The sequence below is a fragment of the Salmo salar genome, chromosome 25 (assembly GCF_965601325.2).
Source record: "Salmo salar chromosome 25, fSalSal1, whole genome shotgun sequence".
Lineage (NCBI taxonomy): Eukaryota > Metazoa > Chordata > Actinopteri > Salmoniformes > Salmonidae > Salmo > Salmo salar.
The window spans coordinates 34,845,657-34,870,082 of NC_138315.1; the positions used below are offsets into that span (position 1 = coordinate 34,845,657).

Sequence of the window (24,426 nt, forward strand, 5' to 3'; positions counted from 1 at the left end):
TGAAAATACTGCCCCCTAGCCTGAAGAAGTTATAGGGCCAAAAAGACTGGAGAAGTGGTTTACCCATACATATTAGTTTTGGATAGATAACTCTTGGTGTTGTTGTTTGTTTAGTGTTTTTCAATTTTCCCAGAAATGGTTAGTCTATGGATTCTTCAATTACATTGAACTGATTTCTGATGTGCTGTTCTCACTTTTTCTTTTGTGTTTTTATGTTTTGTTTTAGTGATTCACCATAGTGAAGCCGTTGGCTCAGGTTTTCTGGGTCTCTATGTTTTTGGTTGGATAGGTTTTTCAATTTCTTTTTTAGGTTTCTGCATTCTTCATCAAACCATTTGTCATTGTTGTTCATTTTCTTTGGTTTTCTGTTTGAAATGTTTAGATTTGATAGGGAAGCTGCGAGGCCAAATATGTTTAGGTTTTCTACTGCCAAGTTTACACCTTCGCTATTACAGTGGAATGTTTTGTCCCGGAAGTTTTATAGAAGGGATTGAATTTGTTGTTGCCTAATTGTTTTTTGGTAGGTGTCACGTCCTGACCAGCAGAGGAAGCAATTGTATTAGTTTTGGTCAGGACGTGGCAGAGTTGTTTATGTTACGTGTGAGTTGGATGTTGGACTCCCAATTGAAGGCAGGTGTGTTGAGTTGCCTTTGATTGGGAGTCCTATATAGTAGTGTGTGTTTTTCCTTGTGGTTGTGGGTAATTGTTTCTGTTTAGTGTGTTTCACCTGACAGGACTGTTTGGCTGTCAGTTTTCTTGTTTTGTAAATTGTATAGTGTTCGTTCTTTATTAAATGATGATGAACACTAACTCTGCTGCATTTTGGTCCACTTCCTCAGACAGCCCTTACAGAATTACCCACCAAACCAGGACCAAGCGGCGGAGGAGGAAGGAGCAACAGGAGTACAGCGTTATGGACTCGTGGACATGGGAACAAATCCTGGACGGAGAGGGACCATGGACTCAGGCTGGGGAGTATGGCCTCCCGCAGTGGGAGATTGAAGCGGCGATACTATGAGGAGAAATAGCGCAACGAGCTCGAGAGGCAGCCCCAATAAAAAAAAATTGGGGGGGGGGGGCACACGGGACAGTCGGCGGAGCCGAGGTCGGAACAAGAGCCAGTCGGGCTGACATTGGAGGTGAGCAAGGGGTACGAGGCAGAGACTGTGAAGGAGTTAATGGGAAGATTAAAGGAGAGAGAGATGAGAGAGCTGCTAGTTTGATGCATAAGGCACGGCATTCGCCCTACGGAGCGTGTCGATGAAATGATGTCACCTGAGGCAGCTCTCCATACTCGTCCTGAGGTGCGTGCTGGTTGTCTGGTGAAGACTGTGCCTGCGCCCAGAAACAGGCCTCCTGCATGTCTTCCCAGCCCTGCATGTCCTGTGCCTACGCCCAGAACCAGGCCTCCTGCATGTCTTCCCATCCTGGTCAAGCCCGTTCCTCCTCCACGGACCAGTCCTCCAGTGGGTCTCCCTATCCTGGTCAAGCCCGTGCCTCCTCCACGGACCAGTCCTCCAGTGGGTCTCCCTATCCTGGTCAAGCCCGTGCCTACTCCACGGACCAGTCCTCCAGTGGGTCTCCCTATCCTGGTCAAGCCCGTACCTCCTACACGGACCAGTCCTCCAGTGGGTCTCCCCATCCTGGTTCGTCCTGTACCTCCTCCAAGGACCAGTCCTCCGGTGGATCCCTCCACCCTGGTCTCTCCTGTGCCCGCTCCTCAAACCAGGCCTCCAGCTGGTATCTCCAGCCTGGTGAGTCCAGGGCCTGCGCCCAGAGCCAGGCCTCCCTCATGTCTCCCCAGCCTGGTGAATCCTGAGCTGGATCTGTCGGAGTGGCCCGCCGTGCCGGAGCTGCCGGAGTGGCCCGTCTGCCCGGAGCTGCCGGAGTGGCCCGCCTGTCCTCCGGCCCAGCCCGAGTGGCCCGCCTGTCCTCCGGCCCAGCCCGAGTGGCCCGCCTGTCCTCCGGCCCAGCCCGAGTGGCCCGCCTGTCCTCCGGCCCAGCCCGAGTGGCCGCCTGTCCTCCGGCCCAGCCCGAGTGGCCCGCCTGTCCTCCGGCCCTGTCCTCCGGCCCAGCCCGAGGGGCCCGCCTGTCCTCCGGCCCAGCCCGAGGGGCCCGCCTGTCCTCCGGCCCAGCCCGAGGGGCCCGCCTGTCCTCCGGCCCAGCCCCAGTGGCCCGCCTGTCCTCCAGCCCAGCCCGAGGGGCCCGCCTGTCCTCCGGCCCAGCCCGAGGGGCCCGCCTGTCCTCCGGCCCAGCCCGAGTGGCCCGTCTGCCCGGCACAGCTATCGGCGCCACCGAAGTGGGCGACGCCGAAGGTGGAGCGAGGTCCACGTCCCGCACCTGAGCCACCTCCAGGATAGGTGGGTTGGGGAGGGAGGGTGTAGCACAGTGCCGTCGTTGACGGCAGCCACCCTCCTTTATTGTTTAGGGGGTATTGTTTATTGGTTTTGTTGGGGCATTGGGGATTTTTTGTGTTTTCTTTTTAAGGTGCATTCCGGGGTCTGCACCTTGAGGGGGGGGGGTACTGTCACGTCCTGACCAGCAGAGGGAGCAATTGTATTAGTTTTGGTCAGGACGTGGCAGAGTTGTTTGTGTTACGTGTGAGTTGGATGTTGGACTCCCAATTGAAGGCAGGTGTGTTGAGTTGCCTTTGATTGGGAGTCCTATATAGTAGTGTGTGTTTTTCCTTGTGGTTGTGGGTAATTGTTTCTGTTTAGTGTGTTTCACCTGACAGGACTGTTTGGCTGTCAGTTTTCTTGTTTTTTAAATTGTATAGTGTTCGTTCTTTATTAACCTCTATGGGACCGGCGGGACGAATTCGTCCCACCTACGTAACATCCACTGCCAGCCTGTGGCGCGATTTTCAAAATCTTCAAAATCCTATTACTTCAATTTCTCAAACATATGACTATTTTACAGCCATTTAAAGATAAGACTCTCGTTAATCTAACCACACTGTCCGATTTCAAAAAGGCTTTACAACGAAAGCAAAACATTAGATTATGTCAGCAGAGTACCAAGCCAGAAATAATCAGACACCCATTTTTCAAGCCAGCATATAATGTCACCAAAACCCAGAAGACAGCTAAATGCAGCACTCACCTTTGATGATCTTCATCAGATGACAACCCTAGGACATTATGTTATACAATACATGCATGTTTTGTTCAATCAAGTTCATATTTATATCAAAAACCAGCTTTTTACATTAGCATGTGACGTTCAGAACTAGCATACCCCCCGCAAACTTACGGGGAATTCGCTAACATTTTACTAAATTACTCACGATAAACGTTCACAAAAAGCATAACAATTATTTTAAGAATTATAGATACAGACCTCCTCTATGCACTCGATATGTCCGATTTTAAAATAGCTTTTTGGTGAAAGCACATTTTGCAATATTCTAAGTACATAGCCCAGGCATCACGGGCTCGCTATTTAGACACCCGGCAAGTTTAGCACTCACCATAATCATATTTACTATTATAAAAATGTCATTACCTTTTGTTGTCTTCGTCAGAATGCACACCCAGAACGTCTACTTCAATAACAAATGTTGGTTTGGTCCAAAATAATCCATCGTTATATCCGAATAGCGGCGTTTTGTTCGTGCGTTCCAGACACTATCCGAAATAGTAAAGAAGTGTCGCGCGCTTGGCGCAATTCCTGACAATAAAATTCAAAGTATTCCATTGCCGTACGTCGAAGCATGTCAACCGCTGTTTAAAATCAATTTTTACGTCATTTTTCTCGTAGAAAAGCGATAAAATTCCGACAGGGAATCTCCTTTTCGGCAAACAGAGGAAAAAATCCCAAAGGCGGGGGCGGTCGGGGTCACGCGCATAAGCTAGTGTCTCTTGATGGGCCACTTGAGAAAGGCGATAATGTGTTTCAGCCTGGGGCTGGAATGACGACATTCTCTTTTTTCCCGGGCTCTGAGAGCCTATGGACGACGTGGGAAGTGTCACGTTAGAGCAGAGATCCTTAGTAAATGATAGAGATGGCAAAGAAGTTCCAGAAATGGTCAGACAGGCCACTTCCTGTAAAGGAATCTCTCAGGTTTTGACCTGCCATTTGAGTTCTGTTATACTCACAGACACCATTCAAACAGTTTTAGAAAATTTAGGGTGTTTTCTATCCATATGTAATAAGTATATGCATATTCTAGTTACTGAGTAGGAGTGGTAACCAGATTAAATCGGGTATGTTTTTTATCCAGCCGTGTCAATGCTGCCCCCTAGCCCTAACAGGTTAAATGATGATGAACACTAACTCTGCTGCATTTTGGTCCACTTCCTCAGACAGCCCTTACAGTAGGTTTCCACAATACTTTCCTTCCATCTATAGTCTCTCTCTCTCTCTCTCTCTCTCTCTCTCTCTCGGCAAATCATTTATAAATAGAGAGCACTTAACATGACAGCAACTCGCTTCCAAAATATCACCAAGCACCACAAGAACAATAATAAATCAGGTAAAAGCCAACCCAAACATAACATCTAGAGATTTGCAGACCTCCTGTACTGCATCTCAGGTAACTGTGCATGCTTCAACAATAAGAAGAACACTAAATCAAAATGCAATTCATGGGAGGGTTGCTAGGAAGAAGCCTCTGCTGTCCAAAAAATACCTAACTGCCCGTCTTAACTTTGGCAGAGACCACCTGGACAAACCTGAAGGTTTCTGGAAGTATATTCTCTGGACCGATGAGTCTAAAATTGACCTTGTTGGTCACAATCAACACTGCTATTTTTGGCGAAAACCCAACACTGTCTACCACCAAAGAACCTTATCCCAACAGTTAAGCATGGTGGCTGGTATGTTAAGATCTGAGGCTGGTTTTCCTCCTCTGAATCTGGACAACGCCACATCATTAAGGGAACCATGAGATCTGAGGTATACCAGAAGATTCTGGAACAGAACGTAAGGCCATCAGTCAAGAAGCTAAGCTGGGATGAAAAATGTGTCTTCCAACAAGACATCAACCCAAAGCATTCAAGCAAATCTACCAAAGAATGGCTCAGGAGAAAGAAGATTTGTGTTTTGTATTGGCCAAGTCAAAGTCCTGACCTAAATCCAATCGAGATGCTGTGGCAGGACCTGAATTGGGCAGTTCATGCCAGACAACCCTCAACCCTCACTCAATTGGCTGAATTCTGTAAGGACGGGTGGGCAAATCTCCCTCAAAACAGATGTCATAGACTGATTACTGGCTATAGGAGACATTTACTCCAAGTTATCGCTTATTATGGAGGTGCCACAAGCTGTTGACTGAAGGGGTTCACATATTTTTGCACACATCAAATGAGTTTCTGTTAAATAATAAATAAAACATCATATTTTTGTTTCTGTCATTTACTTGGAATGTCTTTCTAACAAATTGGGGCTTAAAGAAGGATTTTATATATTTATTTTGATATTTTATAGCAAAATAATGACCAGTCCTGTAGGGTTCACATATTTTCAAGCAGCATTGTATATGAGGTTATGAGAAATATGATGTAGCATGGATAACAAAGTTGAGCCAGATGCTCAATTATCTTTCACTGCATGTGTTAGACTTATGGCCTAATTCCCCACTCTACAGGACAGTATAACCACTAACTAAGATTGTCGTGATACACTCTGCTCTTACTTCATACGTACACTTCTTATTACCTACATACAAACTGAGGCAGCAGACTATGAAAATTAATATTTGTGTCATTCTCAAAACTTTTGGCCACGACTGTAGTATTATCTCTTTGCTTTCTGCAGGAAAGTGTTTGCATTAGAGCCATGATGGTTGCTTGGGCAACATGATTGCATGTAATTGTAAATACAGATTGTTTCTTATATTAACTGTTTCCCCTCTCTCCTCACAGAGACCTCTGCTGCCTGTTGGGTTCTACTCGTTGTCATTCTATGTCTGTTGCTGCTGCACTCGTATGGTATCAGTGCAATTGTAAAAAAATATTTCACCTTTATTTAACCAGGTAGGCAAGTTGAGAACAAGTTCTCATTTACAATTGCGACCTGGCCAAGATAAAGCAAAGCAGATTGACACATACAACAACACAGAGTTAGTTACACATGGTGTAAAACAAACATACAGTCAATAATACAGTAGAAAAGAAGTCTATATACAATGTGTGCAAATGAGGTAAGATAAGGGAGGTAAAGGCAAAAAAGGCCATGGTGGCAAAGTAAATACAATATACAGTGAGGGAAAAAAGTATTTGATTCCCTGCTGATTTTGTACGTTTGCCCACTGACAAAGAAATGATCAGTCAATCAATTTATAACATTTTTAACATGTGTTTTTCTGAATTTTTTTTTTGTTATTCTGTCTCTCACTGTTCAAATAAACCTACCAATAAAATTATAGACTGATCATTTCTTTGTCAGTGGGCAAACGTACAAAATCAGCAATGCTTGAAAAATGGGTGTCTGATTATTTCTGGCTGGGTACTCTGCTGACAATCTAATGTTTTGCTTTCGTTGTAAAGCCTTTTTGAAATCGGACAGTGTGGTTAGATTAACGAGAGGTAATAGCATTTCTAAGGTATTTGAATAACGCGCCACAGGATTCCACTGGCTGTTAACGTAGGTGGGACGATTTCGTCCCACCTTCCCTAGAGAGGTTAAAGAATTTAGCTTTGAGAAAAAAATTAATTGGCATGATCATATATTAATTTGGTACAAGTTCATATTACATTTTTGGGGGACTATATCCCAGGAATTCAATCATGGCCAATCACCAGTTTAAAAAAATAAATCATAATATTTCACCTTTATATAATATCCTCTTGACGGGCTCGTCCCGTATGCGGGACGGACATCCAGCTAAAAAATCCTATCCCCATTAGCATAACGAAATTTAATATATATATTTTTTCAAATATAGGACTATGTTATATTGTTTTATAGATACACCTCTCCTGAATCGAACCACGTTGTCCGATTTCAAAAAGGCTTTACAGCAAAAGCAAAACATTAGATTATGTTAGAGGAGTATATCGTAAAAGTAGCCACATAGCCATTTTCCGACCAACCACATGCATCACAAATAACCAAAAAACAGCTAAATGCAGCACTAACCTTTGACAAACTTCATCAGATGACACTCCTAGGACATCATGTTACACAATACATGCATTCTTTTGTTCGATAAAGTTCATATTTATATATAAAAACAGCATTTTACATCGGCGCGTAACGTTTACTATTTTCCCTCAAATGCATCCGGTGAAACAGCGCTACAATTTACTAAATTACTATTCGAAAACATTTTTAAAATGTAATATTGTCATTCTAAGATTTATAGATGAATATCTCTTGAAAGCACCTGTAATGCCAGATTTAAAAATAACTTTACTCGGTAATCACACTTTGCGATAAAAGGGGATGCGATACTCAGAAAAATAGGCTAGCGTTACAGGTCAGCGCCATCTTGGAACCATCGCATATCAAATCTAGTCTTGTATACTATTGTCAATAATCCCTTACCTTTGATTATCTTCATCAGAAAGCACTTCTAGGAATCCCAGGTCCACAACAAATGTATTTTAGTTCGAAAAAATTAATCCTTCATGTTCCAATAGCTTGTTCTTGTTAGCGCGTTCTGAAGGCTGCACCAAAAGTTCCGTCGTGCGCGGGACACCTCTTTCGAAAAAAATGCATTTTTTTATTTATTTAGGTTCGTTCAAACATGTCAAATGTTGTATAACATAAATCTTTAGGGCCTTTTTCAACCAGAGCTCCAATAAGATTCAAGGGGGAAGATTGCATTGTCTTTCAAAACGTTTCGAAAGGGGAGGGTAGCCAGGGGCTCCGGCGTCATAATGGTGATGGCCCTCTCCATGTGACCACGTTCCACAGCGTGTCATTTAGTCAGTTTTCACAGTAGGAGACTCAAACCACTTTGTAAAGACTGGGGACATCTAGTGGAAGTAATAGGAAGTGCTCAATGAATCATTGCTCACTGTGTGATTTATAGGCAACGAGATGAAGTTGAGTCCGCAATTCAGAATTCCACTTCCTGTTATGATCGGTCTCGGGGTTTTGACTGCCATATGAGTTCTGTTATACTCACAGACACCATTCAAACAGTTAATTAATTATATGCATATCCTAGCTTCTGAGTTTGAGTAGGAGGCCGTTTAAAATGGGCACAAATTTTTTTCAAAAATCGCTGTAGCGCCCCCTATCCTAGGCGAACGACAAGAGGATAACCAGGTAGGCCAGTTGAGAACAAGTTCTCATTTACAACTGCGACCTGGCCAAGATAAAGCAAAACAGTGTTGTGTGCAGAATGTAAAGAATTGCTATTTTTATCATATTTTTATTCAACCTTTATTTAACCAGGAAGACCCATTGAGACCAGAAAAGGGAGACCTGTTCAAGAAAAATATATAAAAATACAGCAGTAAATAAAATAAAAACCACATAGAATTCAACAGTACAGTGCAGACACAGCAAAAACATGTGACTTCCTCACATGACTCTGTTCCCCAGAGATGGAGGGGGTTTCCCTCTGGGATATGTAACTAGTGACAGAGGGGTGATAGAGAACTAGCAAAATGACTATCACGAGAAAGAGATATCAGAGAACACACATTGATGCTGTCTTCTTTCTCTCAAAGAAGTCACTGTTTACAAGCCTCCGCACTCAACACCAGATTCAGAACTGAATGCTAGTAGCCAAGCCTTCGCCCTCTACACCATATTCTGAACTGAATGCTAAGCCTCCGGCCAGGTTCCTAACTTGATTAATATGCTGTTACTCAGAGAATTGACCCCATGCAATCTAATATGGAGTAGTGGCTGTGATGGAAAGGCCCGTGACATGATCCCTATGGAAACGGCACAGTAGATTATGGCAGTGCCTCAACCTCACATGGCTTTATTGCTGTGAAACAATCAACTGTGTCCCTCTGCTCACTACTTTCTTAGTACACAAAGGAGAGACAATGCAAGAGCAGCTGTACTGCTGTGATGAATGTAAATAATGACAACAATTTGCTTTTATTTACCAAGTGCAGGAAATTTTACGATTTTCTATTTGCACATGTATTCACAAACAACGCTTATTTACAGTTTGACAGCTGCACCAACTCTTTCTCAGGCCTCGCTATACCACTTTGTCTTTCTCCCATCATAGTGTGACCAGTGGCCTTAAGTTGTCATGCTGCAGTCTGCATGTTTCTCTATATGTGTACACATTACAGTAGTTCAGTCATATTGTTATTCATAATAGACATGATTTTCATTTTTTTGTTGTTGCTGTTACGTCCATATACATTATTTCCATCACCTCAGCGCTGTTGGTAACAGGTGGTCAATGTCTGAAATAGAAATGCTATACATTTTCTCACCCATACCTCCACCCCTCAGTCACGCTCTCTGTTCTCCTCCTGTTTAATCTGCCTCTTTTTCTCTCAGTGTTGTGGGTCCATGTTGACAGTGTTGTGCAGCATCTGTAGCTAGACAGTTTTCATAAATCACCTCCTCATTGCATTCCTGCTGCACCTAAGAAAATGACAAAAGTGAATGACATTATCAAGAGATGCAACATAAAGAGACTGGGAGCAGACTGGGGAATTCCTTCGGTTCAACATTGGTTTCAGTTGGCCCCAGGCTAATGAAATGCCACCCCTGACCAACGAAGACCAACAGATGCCTGTGCCAAACCATTACACAGTAAAAGGTATTTACATGTAAAAGCTCTTCCCTGAGTGCTGTTTCCTTGAAGATTGCGTGTTTCAGTGATCCTGAAAGCTATACCGGTGGGGTTTTGGCCCCAGGCAGGTTCAACCATGCCTGGCAGGTTCCAGGTGAGAGGCCAGACTAAACACAGCACCTGGCCCTCCTGGTTGGGGGTTGGGTGTGGGGCTACCAACCCACCCGGTAAAAACACACATTGTTACAGAAACTGCAACAACTTTGAAAACTACAGCAACAAGGAACTCAACAGGAAACTTCAGCCAACCCATATGCACTAATACAGCTTCAGATGAAAGCCCTACCCGAGAAATCAGGAGCTTTCTAGGACCAAAACTACAGTCCCCACCATGTTTAAACCTTCAAACTCAGCTCAAGTTTACAGAGATATGGACAGGTACAACATGGACATCCTGTGTTAAAGAAAAAGCAAGTGAACTCGTTCTGGACCCAAGGTGACAAGCGATTGCTCAACAATACTCTATTCAGGAAAGGATGATTCTAGTGTTGTAGCCCTCATTATCAGTAGAACTGCCACATCACTCTTGGAATGGGAACCCATCATTAAGCAGGATTTGACTCCTGTTCACCAACCTGCAATGCAATGACCCCACCGATGAGGCAGAGGAGGTGGACAAGCATGACTGGTAGGAGCAGCTACAACAAGCAGTATCCAAGGTCCCACAACAATGTGATCATGATAACGGGACATTTGAATGCCAAGGTTTGAGCCGATAATACAGACTGTGAACAGGCTATGTGGTAACACGGCTGTGGTACAATCAATAACAACGGTGAAAGGCTTGTTGACTTCTGCCTCAATAACAGCTGTGTGATTGGTGGCCCACTCTTCCCTTACAAACACATCCATAAGATAACATGGAGATCCCCAGATGGTCACACCATCAACCAAATCGACCACATCATTATCAACAAGAAATGGCAAAGGTTTCTGTGTATGTCACGGTCCACCGTGGGGCAACAGCGACCACTACCTGCTAATAGCCCAGGTGAGGCTGACGCTGTGATCCACACACACCATACAACAAGGGCAGAAAGTCTTTGACATCAACAAGCTCACATATCCTGACATAAAGAAAGCTTTGAGCTAGAAAATCGCTTCAGTCCATTAGCCAATGCAGAGGAAGAAGACCAGGGCACAGTTGAAACCACTTGGAGTAACATCATGAATGCATACACAGAAACACCAAAGAAAATTATTGGCTTTAGAAAGAAGGGCAAGAAGAGGTTAACACATGATACATGGAAGAAAACCGATAAGAGGAGGCTGGCTATAGATAAATTGCTTAGTGCAAAATCCCCCAGGAAATTAAAATACGCAGGTTACGCTGGCTTGTCCATGTGCTGAGGATGCTGCCAGAAAGGATCCCCAAAGTTGCCCTCAGATGGACACCAACTGGAAAGCGCAAATAAGGCAGGCCATAAACAACATGACGACGAACAGGGGTAGCTGAGCTGGAAGAGATGGGTCGCTCATGTGACAGGGCTCTAACTTTGGCCAAAGACAGACTCCAGTGGCAGAAGATTGTTGCAGCCTTATATCCTACCTGGGGCAAAGAGGACTAAATAAGTAAGTACTCATGCAATTTGTAATTTCAGTAACATTACATTGACCTACCATTTTTACTGCCAGGATTCTATCTCTTAGCCTCACAATTACCAGACTGATTACCGCTGTGCACCGAAACAGAATGTAACCTCACAAGCCTTCCGGATGGTTGTACGAGGTTATACCTGCTCAATACATAGTATGCTAAGAGCAGGGAAAACTAACAGGGAGAGAAGAATGTTTTTTCAAGACAGTCTTGAGTATTCATTTTCAAGAAGACTAATCTAATCTTAGGTTCATTTTTGTGTGTGTTTTTATATTTCTGCAGCACTAACACAACACAATACTGTCCTGCTGAGTTAAGGTAATGTGAATTAAGTTGTTGTCACGTGTGCTTCCTCTCCGACCTCTAGGTCACCAGGCTGCTCTTTAGGGCGCACACCTGTCACCAGCGTTAGGCGCATAATGACATTCACCTGGACTCCATCACCTCCTTGATTACCTGCCCTTTATATGTCACTCCCTTTGGTTCCTTCCCCAGTCGTCTTTGTTCTTAATCTACGTCGGTACTCTGTTCGTGTTTCATTATTTTATTTATAAAATGTATTCACTCCCTGAACTTGCTTCCCAAGTTTCTGCGTACATAATTACAGTTGTAGACTTAATTAGTAATCAAGTTTGCATGTCTAAAGAGTAAGCCACTAACTTTGCAGGCTCTGAACAAGGTCACCACAGTGATGCTGACAACTGCAACCGTTCCCACAACTACACACACTCAGGGCCAGATTAAGAAATCATAGGCCTAGTGTTCCCCATCAAGTCAAGACTGGCAGCCATTGCTGGTGTACCCATGAGTTTAACAGTCAAATTGCCTGGGTAAGCAGTTCTAAAACCCTTCAATAGATTATATGTCTATGCCCACAATGCAACAAGCTGTATATTTGGTGCACATGCTTCCCAAACTGCGGCCATCCCGACTGTAGGCACACCAGTAACTGCCAAAATAAAGGAAACACTTAAATGAGGGAATGTGGCTCAGTTGGTAGAGCATGGTGTTTGCAACGCCAGGGTTGTGGGTTCGATTCCCACGGGGGACCAGTTCGGAAAACAAAAATGTATAAAATGTATGCATTCACTACTGTAAGTCGCTCTGGATAAGAGCATCTGCTAAATGACTAAAATGTAAATGAGGGATACAAAGTTTATGGTGTAAGGTGCATTTTCCTGGCATGGCTTAGGTCCACTTGTAGAATCGATGCCAAGGTGCTTTGAAACTGTTCTGGCAGCTTGTGGGAGCGTAACACCCTTTTAACACAATATGTAGGTGTTTCCTTAAATGTGGCAGTTACATGTATGTGCTTGTGATAAAACTTCATCCACAGTTATTTTTTTATAAACTATTTATCCTATTTAGCCCCTGACTCATACAATTGACCAGTCACATGTATTTTTTATGCTGCGTTTTTCAATTTGTTTATTAATTAGTTACCCAATCAAGGCAGGGCCCCCTAGTTACACATTTGGGCCCCCTACCTCCTCTCCTCCCCCCATCTGATGATTAGCAGATCAGAAGAGGGCTGTCATCACTCATTGCAGGTGGGCTCCTGAGCCCTTCTGTGATTAGTTAAATAAATACTAAACATATACTACATATACAATTTCTAATGGATATATATAATTTATATTTATTTGCTGCCTCTTGGGCCCCTCATGACCTGGGCCCAGGGGCTTCAGCCCCGGTAAACCCCTGCATTAATCCCCCCCTGCACACACTATTATCCACCTCAATGGACTCAACTTAATAGCCACTGCACCTGCATCCCCAAAAGGAGGTAGGGAATAATGATGTGTCTGCTCATAAGTACAGGGGTACTTATGAGAATTAATCTGAACTTCCTTCCATTAATCTGCACTGATATGAGACAATAATGTAGGACAGGTGAAATAACCTTCCCATTAGGCATATTGCATTCATCAGTCTTGTGTTCATAGACCAAAGCAGAAGAATGGGAGCGGAAGCTACTTAAAACTGCTGAAATGGACCCTAGGTCCTAGAATAGAGGATCCTAACCTGTGAGATAGGGACCTCTAGTGGGCTCCATAGAAACTACATAGGGATGTCGTACAGCAGGTGGACCCCTGGGTATGCAGATGGTCAGTGTAAATATTTATTTCAATGTTTTTATGAATATTGCTAGCAAAAACAGAACAAACAAATTTGAAATGACATACAGTACTGTGCAAAAATTTTAGTCAGGTGTGAAAAAATGCTTTAAAAAATAGACATGTTAATAGATTATTTTTATCAATTAACTAAATACAAAGTGGGTGAACAGAAGAAAAATCTAAATCAAATTCATATTTGGTGTGACCACCCTTTGCCTTCAAAACAGCATCAATTCTTCTAGGTACACTTGCACAAAGTCAGGGATTTGTAGGCATATAGTCAGGTGTATGATTTAAACATTATACCAAACAGGTGCTAATGATCATCAATTATATATGTTGGTTGAAACACAATCATTAACTGAACCAGAAACAGCTGTGTAGGAGGAATAAAACTGGGTGAGGAACAAGGTGAGGTTATTGAAGACAGTTTACTGTCAAAAGTCGTACACCATGGCAAGACTGAGCACAGAAATAAGATACAAGGTAGTTATACTGCATCAGAAAGTTCTATCCAAGGCAGAAATTTCAAGGCAGACAGGGGTTTCCAGATGTGCTGTCCAAGCTCTGTTGAAGAAGCACAAAGAAATGGGCAACGTTGAGGACTGTAGATGCAGTGGTCGGCCAAGGAAACTTACTGCAGCAGATGAAAGACACATCATGCTTACTTCCCTTTGCAACTGGAAAATGTCCAGCAGTGCCATCAGCTCAGAATTGGCAGAAAACAGTGGGACCCTGGTACACCCACCTACTGTCCGGAGAAGTCTGGTCAGAAGTGTCCTTCATGGAAGACTTGCGTCAAAAAAGCCATAACTCCGACATTGTAACAAGGCCAAGCGACTCAACTATGCACGAAAACACAGGAACTGGGGTGCAGAAAAATGGCAACAGGTGCTCTGGACTGATGAGTAAAAATTTGAAATATTTGGCTGTAGCAGAAGGCAGTTTGTTTGCCGAAGGGCTGAATAGCGGTACACAAATTAGTGTCTGCAGGCAACAGTGAAGCATGGTGGAGGTTCCTTGCAAGTTTGGGGCTGCATTTCGCAAATGGAGTTGGGGATTTGGTCAGAATTTATGGTCTCCTCAATGCTGAGAAGTACAGGCAGATACTTATCCATCATGCAGTACCATCAGGGAGGCATCTGATTGGCCCCAAATCTTTTCTGCAGCACGACCCCAAACATACAACGAAAGTCATTAAGTCCTGGAAGTGATGGTTAAGCCCCCACAGAGCCCTAATCTCAACATCATCGAGTCTGTCGGATTATAGGAGAGAGAGAGAGAGAGAAGCAACAGAGGCTGCCTAAATCCACAGAAAAACTGTGGTCACATCTCCAAGATGTTTGGGCCAACCTACCTGCCGAGTTCCTTCAAAAACTGTGTGAAAGTGTACCTAAAAGGCCGCTCAGCAAGGAAGAAGCCACTGCTCCAAAACCACCATAAAAAAGCCACACTACTGTTTGCAACTGCATATGGGGACAAAAATCTTACTTTTTTGAGAAATGTCCTCTGGTGTGATGAAACAAAAATAGAACTGTTTAGCCATAATGTCCATCGTTATGTTTGGAGGAAAAAGGGGGAGGCTTGCAAGCCGAAGAACACCATCCCAACTGTGAAGCATAGGGGTGGCAGCATAATGTTGTGGGGGTGCTTTGCTGCAGGAGAGACTGGTGCACTTAACAAAATAGATAGCATCACGAGGAAGGGAAAATGATGTGGATATACTGAAGCAACATCTCAAGGCATCAGTCAGGAAGTTAAAGCTTGGTCGCAAATGGGTCTTCCAAATGAACAATGACCCCAAGCATACTTCCAAAGTTGTGGCAAAATGGCTTAAGGACAACAAAGTCAAGGAATTGGAGTGGCCATCACAAAGCCCTGACCTCAATCCTATAGAAAATTTGTGGACAGCACTGAAAAGCGTGTGTGAGCAAGGAGGCCTACAAACCTGACTCAGTTACACCAGCTCTGTCAGGAGGAACGGGCCAAATTTCACCCAATTTATTGTGGGAAGCTTGTGGAACGCTACCCAAAATGTTTGACCCAAGTTAAACAATTTAAAGGCAATGCTACCAAATACTAATTGAGTGTTTGTAAACTTCTGACCCACTGGGAATGTGATGAAAGAAAGAAATCATTCTCTCTACTATTATTGTGACATTTCACATTCTTAAAATAAAGTGGTGATCCTAACTGACCTAAGACAGGGGCATTTTACGAGGATTAAATGTCAGGAATTGTGAAACTGAGTTTAAATGTATTTGACTAAGGTGTATGTAAACTTCCAGCTTCAACTGTGAACAATCAATGTCATAATTTTCTCAAGGCTTATTAAAAATCCTTCTTTAACCTGTCTCCTCCCCTTCATGTATACTGACTGAAGTTGATTTAACAAGTGACACCAACAATGGATCATAGCTTTCACCTGGATTCAACTGGTCAGTCTGTCATATTTCTAATGTTTTGTACAGTCAATGTATATGTTTTTGGAATCGCCACCAAGTTTTTTTATTTCAGCTGTTCAGAAGTATGAGGCAGAGACATAGGGTAAATCATCATGATCAAAATTGGTTGATGGTTTAGAAGAGGGTGAGTAGCCTAAAGCACTAGAGTAAGGAGAGCAACTTGAATGTTTGTGTAAAATAACGCATGGGCAGAACGTGATTTGTATCCTAAGTTTTGTTTCCACTAGTTACACAGCCACAAAATGTACTTTTTGGTCTTAATTTAAGCTTAGGGTTAAGCATAAGGTCAGCAATATGGTTAAGGTTAGGGTTAAGGTTTGGTTTAAAATCACATGATGACTTTGTTGCTGTTTTAACTAGTGACGACCCTATAGTTTTGAGAAAGAACTTTCAGAGGGGCGTGACGGGGGCATAAAACTCCGTATTTGTATTCTGGCCTTTTACAAAACGCAGAGGCTGCGCAACCTCTGTTCGCCCCAACCCCAGGATAACGTTTTCTGAAACCCTTTACATTCTGCACATTTTCAAGACAACATAAACCTAAGCAGGATGCAGCGTAAACTTTTTAGTGTGTGAAAGAAACAAATGTACAGAACATAATGAGTTTAAGAAAACGGGAAAAGGCATCCTCCTGGTGGGACAAATACAAGTCAAACAGCTGCTCCGTTTAGTAATGATCAAGTGCTGAATGGAAAGGGAAAGGGGATACCTAGTCAGTTAGTTCCACAACTGAATGCATTCAACTGAAATGTGTCTTCCTCATTTAACCCAACCCGTCTGAATTAAGCTACTTACCTCTCTGTGCCTATCACAATGACTTGTCTGTTCCTGTTTTCGTTTCCTGCAGAAACAAGTTAACATGAATTAGGCATATCATTGAAACTATAACTCCTAATCAACTACAAACGCAAAATGAGACCACAGTGCTTTAGGCAATGCAGATGTGATTGAACTGAGCTCTTAGGTACACTACTTTGAGCTACTCACCTACACAGCCAGACCATACAGCAGATGTTAATGCAGAGAACCACTCCTCCAATAGCAGATGGAATTGTGAAGAGCAATAACCTCCGTAGGCCATGTTCAGCATGATCTGTGTTAAGACAGAAACAATTGGGATTTTCAGGAAAGTCTCAAAAGTCTAAAACAAGTGTTGTATTCCTTTGCTTTACAACAATATAGTAAAAAAAGGGGAGATAACCAAATAATAATATTATAACATTCAGTATTGATTGTTTGCAATAATTATCACAATAATTGACATTTTTGTTCATGTCAAAAATTCAACTTCAGAAATGTGCATATTTATATCTAGCATTACAGAATACAGTTTCTTCTCCACATGTTACAATATAAACAGAACATTACTTCCATTACCTGTGAGGTTATTAGTGATGGTCAAATTCCACTCCATTGTCCGTACACCACTTTGATCATCTGTTATTTGACAGCTGTAGCTCCCTGTGTCATGTAACTCTACATTAAAGATAGTCAGCTTTGTAGGCGGATCAACACTCATCCTGTCAGAGGTGAATCTTCTTTCAGTTTTATTCAGTGTGTCACTATGAGAGAAAATGAGAACTGTGTCCTTCTTCCAGATGTATGATGCATCCATCTCTGAGTTATTGCAAACCAAAGTAACAATTTCTCCCAAAGAAGCTGATTTATTTTTCTGATATTTTTTTGTGTCAGCTGCTGACTCTATGGGACAGAAAACAACAAAGACAATGTTGTAAGTACTTTACTTTAAATGACATTGTGAGATTTTTTAATCCTTTTAAGAAGTCATAAGAATGCAAACCGAACACAGACAGGCAGGTAGGTAGGCAGGCAGATACACACACACACACACACACTCAAACACACTGTACTATGGTCATCCACTGTAGCTTACCTGTACAGACAAGGAACAGCATGATGACAACAGACACTAGGTCCCAGGACAGGAGAGTTTCCATGACGACCTTGGACGTGACTGACTGACAGAGAGAGAAATGGATAGAGTGGAGTGGAACTTTAGAGTCAGAGATCAGTTTCACATGTCGTTAGTCTGAGGAGGAGGGAGAACAGAGGAAGTGGTCGTATGAGAGAGAAGCACGGAAGTGAGTTTCTCTGAAACATCACAGCCATTTACTCAGACATCATACATACCCACTGAGCATTTTATTACCGAGTGATTTATTGTGTGCTCAGAGTTGTATTTCATGATGAATTTCACATCCAAAATGTTAAAATGTATTATTTACAACTGTATCAATGATAAATGTCCATTGGGGGGTGGTGTCCATTGAGGGGGAGCAGACACTGCCTAGTGCAGGCCTGGGCAACTCCAGTCCTCGGGGGCCTGATTGGTGTCACACTTTTGCCCCAGCCCCAGCTAACACACCTGACTCCAATAATCAACTAATCATGATCTTCAGTTAAAACTGCAATTCGTTTAAATCAGGTGTGTTTGCTAGGGATGGGGGAAACGTCTGACACCAATCAGGCCCCCGACGACTGGAATTGTCCAGGCCGGAGCTCAGAGAATAAGAATTTCACTATACCCTGCGATTACATCTGCGACCCTGTGAATGTGACTAATAAACAAATCTAATCTAATATCTGCAGGGTAACTGGTGAGATTCGTACCACCGTTGTCTCGCTCCCAAAACCAACGTCTTAACCATTAGACCAAGAGGCAAGTGCTACACCATGCCAGTGGTCAGCTCAGAAACTACAAATGGTGCTTATCCATCTAGACTTACCCCGACACCAGGGTGTCACCAGTGTTTTATGTTTATGTTAGCTCTAGTGTTATTATGTTTCCAGTGTAACGCCAAAGATTTGTGGCAAGCAGAATCAACAACCTCTACATCATTCAAGACTGTTGCTTTTTTGAGAACGTGGTCAAATTCACAGTTAGCCGTTGTTATGTAATTGCCAGCTGAAATGTACCCAGGCCTTGCCTTGGCTCCAAGTCAGAGCAGGTCCGCCGAAGCCATGAGCCAGTGAGACACGGGTACCGGCCCACGTAGATGGAAACAGAAAAGTCAGAGCCTTTTGGGTAAAACATTGGGTTAAATCCTCAGTGGAAATGTACCAAGAGAGTGCAGGAGTCTGGCCTAGTGGTAGCGCTGCCCACTCCATACCACACATCCTCTTGGCAATGGGATTTGAGCCCTGTCTTGGCCACTCTGTCTGAGCCATAGAAATAGATTATATTAAATGTTGTATTATCTAGGGCCCTTCTATCTAACCTCTCTGTATTTCCCATAGTCATTTCCTAAAGGAAACCACATAAAGTACTGCAACTCTAAGGGGTCTGACACCCCAGAACATACTACATTCTGAACTACCTCAGTGTAGAATGCAGTACATGACATTAAGATTAGTTTCACATTGACTCAATCACATTGAATCACTTGGTGTTTTTCAGTGCTTTTGACCATTTAGTTGAGTTTATTTGTCTTTACATTTGGGATGAAATGATCAACTTAAGAGTCTACCTATATGTTCATGCGATCCATCGGTAACTATACGTTTTGTTAGTTTATGTGTGGACTTTCCCTATAACTGTTGAGAACTTCATGTGAGACTAAGATACAGAGGGTATGAGACAACCAGGCATAGTGGGAGGCGTCAAACTGATACAGGATGTGTGGTTTCAGAGAGAGGAGGGTTTGTGTGGTTTTAGACAGATTTTCCCTCTTGTACTTGAAAAAGGTAGATCTAGAGTTAGACAAACTTTGATTTTTTTTGTCAGGGACATATACAGGATGCTACCCTAAACAACATAACTTTCAAATCAAAACTCCAAACCTGCAACCTGATTTTGGATGGAATTACCTGGAATTACCTGGAATGCTTCCTATGCCCAAGGATTATTATTCCCAAACTATACAGCAAATGCTCTGTCAAACCTGAAAACACCATCCAACCTGGAACTGAGTGAGTCATGCTTAGTCTGAAGCTATTTTGTACTTTCAAAAGCCAAGAAGAAAAATGCATTACAGTGATATATTTTACTTTATAAGGACTGAATGCTAAGGCTACCAAGCTTCCTAGGACAAAGGGATACAACTTCAATTAGCACTGACATGTGAAGTGAGAGGTGTCAGTGGGGGGGGGGAGGGGGGGGGTGTTACCGATGGATACTAGACAACGAGGACTCTGAGTCAGCTAATATCAATCTCTATAAGTCTGGAACAGTATTGGTACAGGGCAAACGCAAACAGTTTCAGCTGGACTTTCACCTAATCAAAGAAATAACTCAGCAAGAGAAGCTCTTCCTTAAAAATTCTTAGGGATAGGGGCAGTATTCAGAAGTTCGGATGGCTGAGGTGCCCAAAGTAAACTGCCTGTTACTCAGGCCCAGAAGCTAGGATATGCATATAATTGGTAGTATTGGATAGAAAACACTCTGATGTTTCTAAAACTGTTACAATAATGTCTGTTTGTATAACAGAACTGATATCGCAGGTGAAAACCAGAGAAGAATCCATCCTGAATTTTATATTTTTGAGGTGACAACACATTGAAATGGCTGTCTATGGGAAAATCAAAGGAAATCCTCCCAGAATGCAGTTCCTATGGCTTCCACTAGATGTCAACAGTCTTTAGAAAGAGTTTCGGCTTGTTTTTTGAAAAGATTAGCTAGAATTTGAAGTTTTTCAAGGTGGCTCTCATTTAGACTGTAGTGCGGATGAGGGCGCGCACTTCGTTATTTATCTCCGGTATTGAACACACTATTCTCCGTCTTAAATTTGAGCATTTATTTACATATTAGGGTACCTGAGGATTGATTAAAAACGTTGTTTAACTTGTTTGGATGAAGTTTATTGGTAACATTTGGGATTCCTTTGTATGCATTTTGAACGATGGGAACAGGTGGATTACTGAATCAAGCGTGCCAAATAAAAATACTTTTTGGGGATATAAAGAAGGACTTTATCGAACAAAACAACCATTTGTTATGTAGCTGGGACCCTTGGGATTGCAAACAGAGGAAGATCTTCAAAGGTAAGTTATTTATTTTATCGCTATTTCTGACTTTTGTGACGCCTCTGCTGGTTTGGAAAATGTTTTTCATGTTTTTGGATGTGGGGCGCTGTCCTCAGATAATCGCATGGTATGCTTTCGCCATAAAGCCTTTTTGAAATCTGACAAAGCGGCTGGATTAACCTGTTATGGCTAGGGGGCAGTATTTTCACAGCCGGATAAAAAACGTACCCGATTGAATCTGATTATTACTCCTGCCCAGAAACTAGAATATGCATATAATTATTAGCTGTGGATAGAAAACACTCCAAAGTTTCTAAAACTGTTTGAATGGTGTCTGTGAGTATAACAGAACTCATTTGGCAGGCCAAAACCTGAGAAGATTCCATGCAGGAAGTGGCCTGTCTGACAATTTCTTGCCCTTCTTGGTTATCTCTATCCATTACAGAGGATCTCTGCTGTTACGTGACACTTCCTACGGCTCCCATGGGCTCTCAGAAGGCGGCAAAAAGCGGAATCGTGGCTTTGCAGGCTCTGGTTGAAAAAAAGTAGCGCGTTTGGGTAGTGGCTGGTTACAGTATTGTGAGACTCAGGCTCGTGCCCGCGTCGACAGAATGCTTTGTTTTCTTTCGTCTGTTTACCTAAACGCAGATTCCCGGTCGGAATATTATCGCTTTTTTACGAGAAAAATGGCATAAAAATTGATTTTAACCTGTTATGGCTAGGGGGCAGTATTTTCAAGGCTGGATAAAAAACGTACCCGATTTAATCTGGTTACTACTCCTACCCAGTAACTAGAATATGCATATAATTATTGGCTTTGGATAGAAAACACTCCAAAGTTTCTAAAACTGTTTGAATGGTGTCTGTGAGTATAACAGAACTCAAATGGCAGGTCAAAACCTGAGAGATTCCTTTACAGGAAGTGGCCTGTCTGACCATTTATTGTCTTTCTTTGACATCTCTTTCTAAAACTTAGGATCTCTGCGGTAACGTGACACTTCCCACGGCTCCAATAGGCTGTCAGAGCCCGGGAAAAACCTGAATGTCGTCATTCCAGCCCCAGGCTGAAACACATTATCGCCTTTCTCAAGTGGCCGATCAAGGGACAGTGGGCTTAGGCGCGTGCACTGGCCGCCCCCGTCTTTGTGTTTTTTCCTCTGTTTACCGAAAAGGAGATTCCCGGTCGGAATATTATCGCTTTTTTACGAGATAAATTGCATAAAAATTGATTTTAAACAGCGGTTGACATGCTTCGAAGTACGGTAATGGAATATTTAGAATTTTTTTGTCACGAATTGCGCCATGCTCGTAACCCTGATTTACCCTTTAGGATAGTGTCGAACGGACGAACAAAACGCCGCTATTTGGATATAACGATGGATTATTTGGGACCAAACCAACATTTGTTATTGAAGTAGAAGTCCTGGGAGTGCATTCTGACAAAGACAACAAAGGTAATAACATTTTTGTTATAGTAAATCTGATTTTGGTGAAGGCTAAACTTGCCGGGTGTCTAAATAGCTAGCCCGTGATGGCTGGGCTATGTACTTAGAATATTGCAAAATGTGCTTTCACCAAAAAGCTATTTTAAAATCGGACATATCGAGTGCATAGAGGAGTTCTGTATCTATAATTCTTAAAATAATTGTTATGCTTTTTGTGAACGTTTATCGTGAGTAATTTAGTAAATTGTTAGTAAATTCCCCGGACGTTTGCGGGGGGTATGCTAGTTCTGAACGTCACATGCTAATGTAAAAAGCTGTTTTTTTATATAAATATGAACTTGATTGAACAAAACATGCATGTTTTGTATAACATAATGTCCTAGGGTTGTCATCTGATGAAGATCATCAAAGGTTAGTGCTGCATTTAGCTGGCTTCTGGGTTTTTGTGACATTATATGCTCGCTTGAAAAATGGGTGTCTGATTATTTCTGGCTGGGTACTATGCTGACATAATCTAATGTTTTGCTTTCGTTGTAAAGCCTTTTTGAAATCGGACAGTGTGGTTAGATTAACGAGAGTCTTGTCTTTAAATAGCTGTAAAATAGTCGTATGTTTGAGAAATTGAAGTAATAGGATTTTTAAGGTATTTGAAAATCGCGCCACTGGATTACACTGGCTGTTGCGTAGGTGGGACGAATTCGCCCCGCCTAGCCCAGAGAGGTTAAATCTAATGAACGTATCCTCTGCAGCAGAGCAAAACCTGGGTCTTCCTTTCCTGTGGCGGTCTTCATGAGAGCCAATTTCATCATAGCGCCTGATGGTTTTTGTGACTGCACTTGAAGAAACTCTCAAAGTTCTTCACAATTTCCGCATTGACATGTTTTAAAGTAATGATGCACTGTCGATTCTCTTTGCTTGTTTGAGCTGTTCTTGCCATAATTGTCACGACTTCCGCCGAAGTCGGTCCCTCTCCTTGTTCGGGTGGCGTTCGGCGGTCGATGTCACCGGCCTTCTAGCCATCGCCGATCCACTTTTCATTTTCCATTTGTTTTGTCGTTGTCTTACACACCTGGTTTCAATCCCCCAATTACTTGTTCATTATTTAACCCTCTGTTCCCCCATGTTTGTTTGTTTGAGTAATTCTTTGTATGTTATACAGTCCGTATTGTGGGCTTGCTTTATTGTATTTGTCACGTCCTGACCAGCAGAGGGAGCAATTGTATTAGTTTTGGTCAGGACGTGGACTCCCAATTGAAGGCAGGTGTGTTGAGTTGCCTTTGATTGGGAGTCCTTTAAAGTAGTGTGTGTTTTTCCTTGTGGTGGTGGGTAATTGTTTCTGTTCAGTGTGTTATGCTGTCAGTACTGTTGAGCTGTCGGTGTTTTCTTGTTGTGTAGTGTTCCAGTGTTCTTTTTTTGAATTAAATCATGAACACAAACTCCGCTGCACCTTGGTCTTCTTCTCTCCATGACGACAGCCCTTACAGAATTACCCACCACAACAGGACCAAGCAGCGGAGGAATTCTGGCGAGGACTGGGGAACACAGCGGGTAAGGGAACCCGAGAGGCAGCCCCAATACATTTTTTTGGGGGGGCACAAGGGCTGTTTGACGGGGTGAGGATGGAGCCCCAGGCCAGCTCCCCGTACCCTGTTTAGGCTGAAACAGACTGGACAGGTCCCGTGCTTTGGGGTTGGGGCTGTGGTGAGGCCTGGGATTTTCAGGCCGGTAGGCACAGTACCAGCGCCCCGCATGTGCCAGGGCGAAGTGAGCATCGAGCCTGAAGGGGTGATGCCAACCCTGCGCTCAACACCGCCAGTGCGCCTCAACGGTCCGGTGTTTCCTGCTATACGCACTAGCATGGAGGTGCGTGTCTCCTGGTTGGCACGTCCAGTACCAGCCCCACGCATTAGGCATCTAGTGCGTCAGCCCAGCCTCTCCAGTCAAGAGTCGCCAGAGCTGCCCGCCAGTCAAGAGTCGCCAGAGCTGCCCGCCAGTCAAGAGTCGCCAGATCTGCCGCCAGTCAGGAGTCGCCAGAGCTGCCCGCCAGCCAGGAGTCGCCAGAGCTGCCCGCCAGTCAGGAGTCGCCTTTAAGGGG

At 43.2% G+C, this 24,426-nt stretch overlaps 1 protein-coding gene and 1 long non-coding RNA gene across 2 annotated transcripts in view; one reads left to right on the forward strand and one right to left on the reverse strand.

Annotated features, from left to right (window-relative positions):
• The window catches only part of LOC106592868 (nectin-3), a 149,214-nt gene that overhangs the window by 36,023 nt on the left and 88,765 nt on the right, over positions 1–24,426 (forward strand). The gene's annotated exons all lie outside the window — the stretch shown is intronic.
• On the reverse strand, positions 9,198–17,970 carry LOC145864067 (uncharacterized). Its single transcript, XR_014382640.1, has 5 exons — positions 17,798–17,970; positions 17,281–17,604; positions 16,891–16,996; positions 16,699–16,744; positions 9,198–9,510 (listed from the first exon to the last, which is right to left on the reverse strand). It is a non-coding gene; the product is annotated as an uncharacterized LOC145864067 (long non-coding RNA).